General features: G+C 39.0%; 1 pseudogene; it reads right to left on the reverse strand.

Annotated features, from left to right (window-relative positions):
• Positions 1-11,748: 11,748 nt before the first annotated feature.
• On the reverse strand, positions 11,749-13,343 carry LOC100480911 (annotated as a pseudogene).
• Between the last annotated feature and the right edge of the window lie 346 nt (positions 13,344-13,689).

A 13,689-nucleotide genomic window follows, 5' to 3' on the forward strand; every position in this document is an offset into this window, starting at 1 on the left:
CAAGTATTTTACCCAAGTTAGAGGGCTTGGAATCTTTGTCACAGTGCTGATGTCAGGAAATATGAGTATTTTGGCCAAAATTAGAGAATTCTTTAATAAAATTATATTTGGGAAAAGGTAAGGCAGCGTATACATCAAAGTTCATGATCTTAACAAGTCTATGATGTTTTAATATATTTCATGTAAGAAAAATAGTCACTTTTTAAAAAATATTCATTTATTTATTTTGGAGAGAGAGAGGGGGAGAGAGAGAGCACGCCAGTGGGGGAAGGGGCAAAGGGAGAGAGAGAGTCCTCAAGCAGACTCCCTGTTGAGTGTGAGCCTGACATGGGGCTTGTTCCCATGACCCTTAGATCATGACCTGAGCTGAAATCAAGAGTCGGCCGTTTAACCGACTGAGCCACCCAAGCACCCCAGAAAAATAGTTACTTTAATTCTAGTCATGCAACTAGTCATGGTCTAGACGTTTTGTCTACACCATCTCAAATGCCTAGTAATTGGAAATTTTTTTATATTCAGGGCGTCTGTTTTCCTTCTGTCCTCCCCATCACCATTTACAGAAATACATTTCACAGAGTCACTGTTCAGAGATCTAATATCATATTGTGATTTACTATTACTATGTGCAGTAGTTTGAGTGGAGAAATTGGTACACCACACGTAAACTTGACAGACATGACTCACACATTCTACCGTATGTTTTTGTATTTTGAATGTTTCTGAGCACATAAGTTTGAGATAATCCTGAGGTTAATTCTATCAGAAGCCATAAAAAACAAAAGTGAATTTAAAAAGAAGAAGCTGTCACTTTGCTTTAAATACTTTTAGCTAGCAATTATTGCTTATTAGAGGTTGCTATCTAATCATACTAAAATGTAACTGTATCTTATATTTATATAGCTCTTTCTAGTTCAGAAATGATCTCAACCCCCCAACAATCTTATAAAATAGGTCAAAGAGATTCACCCCTTCTCTCTCAAATAGGAAAAAGAGGCTCTAATCAGGCCACTGGTAAATGTCAGACTTGGGTATTTTGAGTTGGTTCATACCTTTGCACTGGATACCAGAGGCACCCAATTCGAAGCATCTCCTCTTTGGGCATTGGTCCAGGGTATTCCCTGCCTAATCACCAATATCACGAACAAGTGGTCAAACCTGGGTCCAGACACCTCTACTAAAATCTTCCTGTGAGCCTTGAAAAGGAAGAAATTAATATAGCAAACTCAAAAGAATGTCACGGAGACTAGTTCTAAGATGTCAGTTCCACAAAGGCCACAAAAATGTTGCCTGTCGTGGTTTCCTCTCCAACACCACAACTTCATACAGACATTGCTCATAAACTCTTCTCTAGCACGTGAACAAATCTATCCGACTTAATCCGTAAGACCTAGCAAATGTATGGATCTTGTATGTTACACATACACCGCTGTGAAACCAGTTAAGCTACATATAACATAGATACAATTCTTAATCAATAACCAAACCTTTCTCACCAGGATCAGGTGGAATATGGTCATGAGTTGCAAGATCTAAGGTCTCAGTTACAGTCTCAACATTCTTATATGTCAACTTTCTTGCTCCTGATTGGACTTCTGTTTACACTTTATAAATATACTGACTGTAGAAGTATCCTTACCATTCCTTAAGAGACCAATGAAGTCAGGGTCGCATCTTACATGACCTTGATTTTCTTAGCAGCCATGGTCTCATTAGGCACACTTAATCTGCCCTTACTCACCAAATCATTCAACTCTACTCTGCTATCTCGGTCATGGCAATACCTTCAGTATAGACTTCTCTTTCAAGTCAACTGTTCCTTCAGTTTCTTTAAGTACCGTAAGAGACACCATTTATTCCAGATCCATGATTTTGCATAGGTGGAAACGGTTTGAGTAAACCCCTCATTTCCCTTTCTTAAAGGTAATGAGGAAAACACACCATTGAGATGTTCATCAATCTTTTTCTTGTAATAGTTTGCTAGCCTTAACCCACTCTTATTCCTACTCCTATTCAAGAATTTAGGCCATTAAGTATATGCGCCTCACACAATTTCCTGCCTCTGATCTGTTTTTTAAAAAGGGGGGGAGGTTGCCTGGGTGGCTCAGTCAGCAAAACATTAGTCTCTTGATTTCGGCTCAGGTCATGATCTCCATAATGGTGAGATCAACCCCATTGTCAGGTTCCACACTCAGCAGGGAGTCTGCTTGAAGATTCTCTCTCTCCCTCTGCCTCTGCCTCTCCCTGCCTTCCCCTGCTCTCACTCTGTCTCTCTAAATAAATAAATAAATAAATAAATAAATAAATAAATAAGGAAAAAAAGTCCTCAGACAAATGTTAAGAAATCCAAGACAAAATGATATAAATTACAGCAAAAGATCTGAGGAGAAAAGATTCCACTCTGATCCCATATTCTCAAATAACAAAATTGGATTATATTTCCCTAGAGACAAGAAAGAAAGGGAGATTGTTCTCAGGGGAATTCTGAAAGAAGATGTTTTGGTGGATTCCAAAGAGAATCCCAGGATCCTTGTCCTTAGGAAGGACCCTGAAAATGTGGTCTCCCCAGAGATGGAAACCCTAACAAATCTAGAGTGATGAGATCAGATCAGCCTCTTAGAGATTTCTGTGACCCAGCATGAAGAGAAACAGCAGAATAAACCTCTGACCCTAAATATGGCATAGCCTTAGAAGACAGAGCCCAAGACCCGGTGGGATAGAGTAGACAGAAAAAGATATCTCGGTCTTGACCCCTCTAAATTAATGGCCAAGGGCCAATACCACTCACAGTCATAGAACTGTTTAAGATATCCAGAGTCAGATCCAACTTCAAGGAAAACTGAGTGTAGGGAAACTCCAAATAAACTGTAATTCAGTCTGTTGCCCTGTTGAAACTGGCCCTCAAAATGAAATCAAATTCATTCATAGAATAAAAAGAATATTATATATCTCATTCACCTGAGCTGTTGATTGGGATTCCTACTCAACAGAAAAGCATAACTTCCCTAAGAAATCAAGAAACAATATGACTACACTCAGTATGAAGAATTTCAACAAAATATTGCTAGAGCAACAGAAGAAAAACGTTTTCATGAGTTTTAAAGCCTTCTGTTATTTTTTGCCCCTCTATACAAGGGTTATATGTGCACATTTTTATGCATGAATTTGATTTTGATTAATTCAGTCAACAAATATTCATTGAGTACTTCTTATGCAGAAGATGCTAGGCACTGCAAGAAATAGAGAGAAATATACAGCACACAGTCTTTTCCCTCAAGTGATTTATAATCTAATTGGGGACAAGGAGACAAATTAAACCATTAATGTAGTATATTGGCATGCATCGAATAAAGCATAGAAATGATAAAAGTATTATGAGTTTAGACAATTGAGGGAGGAACCAGTGGGCTGGAATTGCCAAGGAAAGCTTCACAGAGAAATGTTTTTGCAAACAGTGGATGGAGACACATTGGTATGAATGAAATCATGTTAGAGAGTTATGACCAAGATTTAAACTGAATAAAATAAAGTAGGGTAGAGTCCTATGCAGTAGGGAAGGAAGGACAGGATAGTGAATAGAAAGTTTGTGTCAATATCACTTAAAGGGACTTCTGGAAATATTCTAATTAAAATATTTTTTCTTTGACATCTGAAGGTTAATTCCCCTTAGAAATCTTTAATCAACGGAACTAGATCACTCCTCTTAAATCACTTTTTAGTAATGAATCCATAGCCTTGAAATATATCTTTTTAGTGCCCTTTGAGATAAGCTCTTTCTTCCCCACCATCACCCAGTAATTCTGATAAAGCCAAACCCCCCATTCACGCACTCACACACTCACACAATTCCTCATCTACTTAGATGTAAATCAAAGTCCATGTAACACCCTCCACCCCGCATACACACAATAATTCTCACAACCACAACCCCTATGGCTCAACCTGGACACCCTCCCAAATCCTCCTCTCTGACTCAATGCCTCACGCCTGTCCCCTTTCAAAACATACTGTTTCCGAGAAAACTGGTAGAACAAAAAGAAATGGCACTGATGTTATTTCTCTGCACACTTTGCCTCTCTATAAACTCTACGTCCCATGCAAAACTCTGCTGCTCTGGCCTGCCCTATTCCCAAGTTGTCTAGTAATTAGAATTCTTCTCAGTAGGAGACAATGCCATGCATCTTGAGCAGAGAAGAGGAAATTGGAAGGATTCCAGAACCTTTTCACTATTGGCTCAACTGGCCCAACTGGTAAACATAATGTTTCTATCTTTAGCTGGAGGTGCTTATATAAAATCTGAGTCGGAGAAAAATAAGATTTTTTTTAAATTATTTTTTTAAGGCCTTGAGGTATTTTTTTTTTCTTAAAACACCAAGGAGTCAACCAGCAGAAAAAAAACCCTAAGGGTTTATTCATAATGCCCAGAGGCAGGTCATGCACCGAAAATGAAGAACTTGAAAAAGAATATGAAAATATTTTCATGCAAAGAAACTAAATCCAATCAACATTTTTCTTTTTTTTTTTAAGATTTTTTATTTATTTATTGGACAGAAAGAGAGACAGCCAGCGAGAGAGGGAACACAAGCAGGGGGAGTGGGAGAGGAAGAAGCAGGCTCCCAGCAGAGGAGCCCGATGTGGGGCTCGATCCCAGAACCCTGGGATCACGCCCCGAGCCGAAGGTAGACGCTTTAACGACTGAGCCACCCAGGCGCCCCCCAATCAACACATTTCTAACAGATCCCTACTATGTGCAAGACCAAAATATCATTTTAAAATAAGTACTTTTGAGAAGCAACTATTGACGAGCAGAGACTTGGATTCCTCTTACATTTGTTTGGTGACAGTTGACATTACACCGGATTGATTCTGGCCATATCCACAGACAGCCTCAGGTCTGATGTCCTGGACTGCTTCATCCCATCATCCCTGGGAACATCACTGAGCACTTTAATAGACTCTTTTCCAGAGAAGACAAGTAGTGCTCAATACCAGGTTAATGAAATTTTTGTGGTCTTTGCCTCTGCATACGTCTTTCTGCTAAAGAATGTGTGGGTTTTAAACAATCACATAAACCTCTATTCCTTAAGCAACCACAGTAAAATTCTTAAATTGTTTCTGGTAAGTGCTTTATCTGTGCAATCCCTTCTAGTCTCTTCGCCATTTTTATAGATGTAATCAATTATTTCAGTCAAGCAAAGTACACTGCCAATTTTCCAGAATTCCTAGCACGATTTTAACTACCAGCTTGGGGTTTTATTCAGTATGAGCATAAAAGTTATTATATTCTAATTGCTTGTGATTGTTACTACATTGAGATTTATTTTCGTTGGTTTTTTTCAAGAGATTGTTAAAATGAGTTTAGTGACTTCATTCTGGTTTTCCTGATTGATTCTATTATTAGGACTGTGGAAGCCTGGGGCCCTTTGGCCTTGCTGAACATCTTGAACAATTTTTTAAGCAGTTTGGGTTTGGCAAAACCTATTTTGCCAAGAACATTACCCTTTAATTTTTAAAAACCATGTGCATTTTCAGGAAAATGTAACCCATATGTTCCTAATTCCTCTGTACTAAACACATCAAAATGTTTTGTAAGAAGCACTTGATTTCCAAGAAGACTTATGAGCCTTCTTTATAAGACCTTTTAAGTTATTTTCTTTTAAAACAGGAAGTTACTTCTGCCAAGAATAAAGTTATTTAGACACCAACTGTTTCAAGAAACTCATGAACTAACTGGACATATTTTATGCTACTCTGGAATATATTTGCTGAATAAAATGGTAGCCAAAAACAAAAAATGAATGGTTGAGAGAACCAAATCAAATTTTAAAAAATGTCTTGGAGTATATGTATGTTTTCTGAATCTTCATACATTTAAATACTTGGTTATGGATTTATTACTTGACAAAAACACCTGCTTCAAAAGAGTTTTTTCGGGATCAGATTTGGGTGTTGTTTTGTTTTGTTTTTAGTTCTAGGGAAGATATTCTAGAATCTTATTTGAATATCTGTTTTCAGCATATTTCAAATTAACTTTTCCCAGAGAATTTGGAAATATTAATTCCGTTTATCTTCATTTTAATATTTCTATCTCTAGTCCCAACAGTAAGAGTAGAAAGCATATTCACAAACCAGCAGGGGACATATTTTTGCATATGTATATATTCATATAAATGTGGGTGTGTGGACTCTGGATTCTCAGGAGGCTTCAGCTTCATGAAGCTCTCAAGGTCCAAACCACCAGACTCCTAATACTCAAACTAGCAAAATTTGGTGATGTTTCTTCCTAGTCTAGATTCATAGGCTGATGGGTCAAGCACAAGTCTGTTACCTCTGAAGGGCAGCACAAAGACTCCCGTGGACAGAATACATAACCTATCAGGCCAGTTCCTGGCTGGATTTCTTGCATATTCTGGTATTCCATTGTTTCAATCCTAATTTAATATCCTAATATCTTAATATCAGAAAAGGAGAAACTGTCCCCCACACATCAAGCCTGCAAGGATCCAACTTTTTGCTTTCTCCAGGTTAGATCTCCCATCAGATCCACCCTGTTTGGGATGGCCATGAAGGCAAAGACCTCTGCTCCCACGGGCCCTGTTACTCAAGGGTCTCTATGCAGCCTTCTCAGTCTCTGTCACGACAGCCCCTGGCTACAATACCCTAAATCCCATCTGTGAGCCAACCCAACCCTAAGCACTCAGAGGTAAGCCAATAGATATAACAACAAAATGATTAAAAGGTAAAATGTTCTGATTCCCAAGTAGCTAAATGTTTGTTGCTCAATGATATGAGACAATGAATGTGTTAATGAGCTTGATTGTGGTCATCATTTCACAATGAATAGCTATATCAAATCATTACATTGTACTCTACCTATCAACCTACCTATCTATCTATCAGTCTACCGGTATAGTTATAGGTATGGGTAGATAGGTATAGGTAGATAATAGGTAGATGATAGATAGATAGATAATAAATATAGATATACATACAGGTTTTATTTGTCAATCATGCCTCGTGAAGCTGGGGAAAATAGGAGAAATATCATCTGGCTCTTTTGTGAATATTACTTGTTATATGTTAATATTACTGGGGGTTTTTTTTTCTATTTTAAAATGTACAAATCAGGAACACAAAAGAGACAACTCATTTTTATCTTTTCCAGGCATCATTCCTCATCTGTAAATGGCCATAAGAAGATGGAATGATTCCTCAGGTTCTTTCCTGCACAAACTTTTTCTGAACCTATTCTTAGCACACGAGCTTTCCAGCAATCCTTACAGTGAGGAAGTCATTGGCAGATGGTGTTCAGGGCACACAGTGTTTCTTGATGCAAGTATTTACTAGCCCTGAGTTCCTGCTGCATGCCAGGTACTTTGCTAGGATTAGGGGTACAAAGAAGAAAGCAGAAAGAAAGAAACAAATTCTGCTTTCATGGGTTTTAGAGGCGCTCAGAAAAATAAGCACCCAAACAGCTGTGACAACGTCTGATTCGAATTTTCACTGATAAGAAAATAAATAGAGGCTAGAGACTGTATTTGGCACGGAGATAGAAAAGTAGAGGCAGATTGGTCTCGGGAGAGTTGGCAAGGAAGGCGTGGTGTTAGGGAAGCCCTAAGAGAGCTGATCGGAAGGAAGGGAAGTGAAAGGTTTTATGGGCTTTAAAACAATAGAACTATGAAGGGATTGAATTCTGTGTGTGTGTAAGTCCTGCCACTCTAGTCTGGGTATGTATTTCTGTGTGATGCTTTTCCTCTACATTCTCCAGCACCCCAATGTACTACATAGATAAATAAATAAACAAACAAATAAATAAATAAATATAGGACCAGCAAAATTTTTACTCTAATAAAACTCAAAATGTACAGAATCGTCATTTCTCCAGGCCTGGAAATTAACCTAACAATTTCTTACATAACTGTAAAAGAGGGCCATGATGAAGTTGGAGGAGGGCCATAGACACACCCCAAAATGCAAGAATACCGCAAAGTGAGGGCATTTGAAAAATAAGGCTCTTTCATCTTAAAAGACAAGAACAAGGCCAGTCATAATCAAAGTTTTTACATTGTGAAGAGTAATATTAGAAGGATATTCTGATTCTGTTCTGCTCTTTAAGGACTAAGGCATTTCAGGAAATAAATAACACACAACGGATTGCCTGTGTAAGTGTTCAACATAGGAAATAGCAGATGCAGCCATAATTTCCTAAGTTAAGCTAAAGCCCTCTGCATGTACTTCATCAACAGTTTTAGATTTAAATTCTAAACCACAGAAAAAGTATTTCTCTTGTGAATATTCTGGTAACGGTGTTCTTCACTGTCAGGTTTCCTGGAAAGTTCACGTGTTGAGGATAGGTTCATGAGGGGAGCCTGGCTGGCTCGGTCAGTTGAGCATCCGACTCTTGGTTTCCGCTCAGATCATGATCTCAGGGTCATAAGATGGAGCCCTACGTTGGGCTCCGTGCTCAGCCCAGAGTCTGCTTGAGATTCTCTCCCTCTCCCTCTGCCCGTCCCAGCATGTGCTGTAGCTCTAAAACGATAAATAAATCCTTAAAAAAATAGGTCCATAAAAAGTTTGTACAGGAACTAACCTTAGAAGTTGTTCCACCCCCTCTTCCATCCCGGTATAGATAAGGGGACTGAGGCCTGGAGAAGATGGAAATGAGTTGTCTATGTTGTGTTTCTGATGTACAACGTGACGATTTGCTACAGCTATACCTTGCATATATTGTATATATGAGTAATATCACTAAAAGCAGATCTGCTCTTGTATGATCTAATATTAGGAAAATTTTAATAAATTTGCCTTAATAAAGAACTGATGCTTCAAAATTATATAGGATCCATCAATATGTTGCAATATTCCCAAAATTTTACATACAGTTGGAGATTTTCTTTCATCTGCAGTTTTTGGTTAGGGCATAGATAGGGAGGAGAGAATTCTCCAGAGTAAAGTAACTGGAATATAAATGGTCATCTCTTACTATTTCTTCTTCCTGCATATTGTGTTTGACAAAAAAAGGAGAAAGAAAAACAAAGGAAGAAAGGAATGAAGGAAAGAAAAGAAAGAAAGCAAGCCCCAAAGAATAAAATCCAACAACTTCAATTATAAATATATTTTAAAAATAGAGTTACTAATCTAACCAGACTTAACTACAGTAATAAGAAAATTTTGTTTGAGGGGTGCCTGGGTGGCACAGCAGTTAAGCATCTGCCTTCGGCTCAGGGCGTGATCCCGGCATTATGGGATTGAGCCCCACATCAGGCTCCTATGCTATGAGCCTGCTTCTTCCTCTCCCACTCCCCCTGCTTGTGTTCCCTCTCTCACTGGCTGTCTCTATCTCTGTCGAATAAATAAATAAAATCTTTAAAAAAAAAAAAGAAAGAAAATTTTGTTTGAAAAACAGAAAAGATAATGAAGAACACCAACAGGATTCTAACCACCTAAATTCCATTTTTGTTTTTCATAAATCTGGGTCTGACTGGTTTCTTTCAAAATTTATTTTCATATAGGAGCACATGGGTGACTCAGTGGAGTAAGTGTCCAAAACTTGGTTTCGGCTCAGGTCATGTTCTCATGGGTTGTGAGATCCAGCCCCCCATTTGGGCTCTGCACTCAGTGGGAAATCTCCATGAAAGATTCTCTCCCTCTGCCCTTCCTCCCGCTCACTGTTGCTCTCTGAAAATAATAAATCTTTAAAACAATTATTTTTGTATAATTTACCTTGAAGTTAGGTCTCTGGAGGAATTAAAGGTCAATATGCTGAGGAAGGTAATGAAGTAAAGGTAGAAAGAACATAGTTTGGGTGAATATAGGTGAAGCCAATGCAAATTTTTTTTAAATTTTTTAGAATTTTTAAAATTTTTAAAATTTTTTTTAAAACTCAGAAACATTTACCTATGTACTATGAAATGGGTTGCTTTATTTTTAAACCACCCATAATGACTAGTAGGTTTCCATCACTGCAGAAGTATTCGGAGTAATCACAATTAAATAATCACAGTCAATTAACCATAAATCTAACATGTTTGGTCAACCTGTTCTTCCTTTCTATGAAGCTGTGCAGAACGGATACCTACATTAGCAACAGTCAACCGCCATTCATTCCAGTGAACTCTGTCTAATTTTGTGATAACAGCAATAACACAAAGCAGGATTTATTCTGTTTATGGATTGTGAGTAAACAAAACTTGTAAAGAAGCGAATTGTTTACCCATGTGAGGTGGGTGAGCTTTTCCAGAAGAGCAGGAGTTAGTGCCCTCAAGGAGAACTTTTATTAAATGGAGCTAGAAATGTGTGTTCGTTTCATGGGTCTAAAGAGAGCAAAGGCATCATCGTTGAACAGTTACTTTAGGGCACTAGGATTTCCTATCAGGTATTACGTACACTTTGTTCGTACATACAACCAGTCCTCACAAGAAGTAATGGCAACATGCTGGTATTTATGAGACCTGCACTGTAATCCCATAACAACACTTATGGGGAGCCAAGCCCTATTCTAGAAGTCATCTTAGTTTGCATGATCTTCCATCAACAAGATCCTTAAACTCATTTCATTCATCTATACAGAGGGAAGTTAAACAAGATGAGCTCTAAAATCCCTTTCAATTCTAAAATAAAATTATTGATTCATTTTGTTCTTTTTCTGTGTTGTCTTCCAAGTTGTATTAGAAACATTTTTCTTTCAATAATGCCTCTTTTCCACCCTCCCCAAATATACACTTAATTCTGAAGAATTTAAACAAGATTTTAAGCACACTATTCTCTTCCAAAACACATAGAGAAGCCAACACAATGTAAAAGCTGTTTTACGGTTGTGGCAGAATCACTAAACAAATCATCCCCATGCCTAAATAACAAGAGGGTAGGCCAGACATCTCATTTCCCACCTCCTCTTTTTCCATCCCCAAAATAGATGACTACTTGCATATTTTGTAAAGTAGGTGTTAAAAAGTTTCTTGGGTATTGGAAAAAAAAAAACAAAAACAAAAACAGAACACTGATCCAGAACAAAATTTGATTATATCTTTTACATTTAAAATTTTTTTTTCTCATTAAACTTTTGTTTTAATAGGTCTCAAAATCTGTGACAGAGTTTTGGTCAAGTTGTTTCTATTAAAAAGTATTGATTTTAAAAATTAATGACTTAATGGGACACCTGGGTGGCTCAGTCGGTTAAGCATCTGCCTTCGGCTCAGGACATGATTCCAGGGTCCTGGGACTGAGTCCCACATGGGGCTCCTTGCTCAGCGGAGAGCCTGCATCTCCCTCTGCTTGCCATTCCCCCTGCTTGTGCTCTCTCTCTCTGACAAATACAGAAATAAAATCTTTAAAAAAATTAATAACTTAAAACTGCCACACACACACGCACACACAAAAAACAAAACATTCTCTTTTCCTTCTGAAGGTTTTACAATGCATTGCTATTATTAACCAGTCTTATACTATAAATGGCAAATTGACACAAACAGTTTTTTGTTGTTTTTTTTTTAAAGATTTTATTGATTTATTTGACAGAGATAGAGACAGTCAGCGAGAGAGGGAACACCAAGCAGGGGGAGTGGGAGAGGAAGAAGCAGGCTCTCAGCAGAGGAGCCTGACGGGGCTCGATCCCGGAACGCCGGGATCACGCCCTGAGCCGAAGGCAGACGCTTAACCGCTGTGCCACCCAGGCGCCCCTGACACAAACAGTTTTGATACCATTCTCCCACCACTGATTAAGACTGGGGTGGCAGGTGTTGGGGATAATATTCACTGATCCTTGTGAGCTTTCTGGGCAGACTTGGTGATCTTGCCAGCTCCAGCTGCCTTCTTGTCCACTGCTTTGATGACACCCACAGAAACCATCTTTCTCCTGTTAGGAACAGCAAAATGGCCCAGAGGAGGGTAGTCAGAGAAACTCTCAACACACATAGGCTTGGCAGGAACCGTATCAATGATGGCAGCATCACCAGATTTCAGGAACATGGGGCCACCTTCCAGCTTTTTTCCAGAACTGTGGTCAATCTTCTCCTTCAGCTCAGCAAACATGCAGCAATGTGAGCTGTGTGACAATCCAGTGCAAGTGCGTATCCAATGCTGAATTGGCTGGATGGTTCAGGATAATCACCTGTGCTATGAAGCCAGTTGCTTCTGTTGGTGGGTCATTTTTGCTGTCACCAGTCACAGTGCCACAACAAACATCTTTGACAGGTATGTTCTTGACATTGAAGGCCACCATCGTTCGAGGAACAGCTTCACTCAAAGGTTCATGGTGCATTTCAGCAGACTTCACCTCAGTTATAACATTGACTGGAGCAAAGTTGACCACCATGCTGAGTTTAAGAACACCAGTCTCTGGGACACCTGGGTGGCACAGTCCGTTGAGCATCTGGCTCTCAGTTTTAGCTCAGGCTCTGATCTGAGGGTCATGAGATTGAGCCCCCATGGGACTCTATGCTCAGCTTGGAGTCTGCTTAGAATTCTCTTTCCCTCTCCCTCTGTCCCTCCCCTCCTCTAAAATAAATTTAAAAATCTTAAAAAAAAAAAAAAAACACACCAGTCTCCACTCAGCCCACAGGGACAGTACCAATACGATGAATTTTGTGGACATCCTGGAGGGGAAACGCAAAGTCTTGTCATTTGGATGAGCTGGTGGCAGGATTCAATTCAGAGTTCCAAGCAGTGTGATTCCACTGGCATTGCCATTTTCACGGGTGACTTTCCATCCCTTGAACTAAGACATGTTAGCACTTGGCTCCAGAATGTATGCTGTCACAGTTCCAACCAGAAACTGGCACAAATGCTACTGTCTCGGGATTGTAGCCAATTTTCTTAATGTAGGTGTTGACTTCCTTAATGAGTTCCTCATATCTATTCTGGCTGTAGGATGGCTCAGTGGAATCCATTTTGTGAACACCGACGATTAGTTGTTTCACACCCAGCGTATAAGCCAGAAGGGTTTGTTGTGGGTCTGCCCATTCTCGGAGATATCTGCTTCAAATTCACCAACATCAGCAGTGACTATTACGACAGCATAGTCAGCCTGAGATGTGCCAGGAATAATGTTTTTGATGGAGTCTCTGTGACCTGGGGTGTCAACAATGGTCACATAATACTTGCTGGTCTTGAATTTCCACAGGGAGATATCAATGGTGATATCAGGTTCACAGTCAGCTTTCAGTTTATCCAAGACCCAGGCATACTTGAACCGGCCTTTCCTATCTCAGCAGCCTCCTTCTCAAATTTTTCAATGGTTCTTTTTTCTTTCCCACCACGTTTGTAGATCAGATGACCAATATTGGTAGACTTGTCCAAATCTACGCATCCAAGACAGTGATGTTGATACAAGTCATCTCCTTTCCCATTTTGGTTTAGGTTTAGTGGTGGTTTTTACAACACCAGTGTTCTGGCAGCAAACCCATTGTGAAAAGGCTGATTATCTTTTTAAAAACTTGTAAATCTATTTAGGGAACTTGGTATTTTGGAAAGAAATGAATGAAAGGAAGATCCTAATATCTAAAACTCAAGTCAGATTGACTTCAGATAGAATCCAATGTGAAAAATGTTAAGTTATTGTTGGGGAAGTGAAGGAGCATACCATGAGGAAACCACACAAACACAGCTCATCACTTTTGTGCCCCTGGTGTATTTCTGGGTTCAAAATTCAGCTCCTTAGAATCCCCATACCCTCCATTCCTAAATATAAGCTTT

Source organism: Ailuropoda melanoleuca, chromosome 5, assembly GCF_002007445.2.
Source record: "Ailuropoda melanoleuca isolate Jingjing chromosome 5, ASM200744v2, whole genome shotgun sequence".
Taxonomy (NCBI): domain Eukaryota; kingdom Metazoa; phylum Chordata; class Mammalia; order Carnivora; family Ursidae; genus Ailuropoda; species Ailuropoda melanoleuca.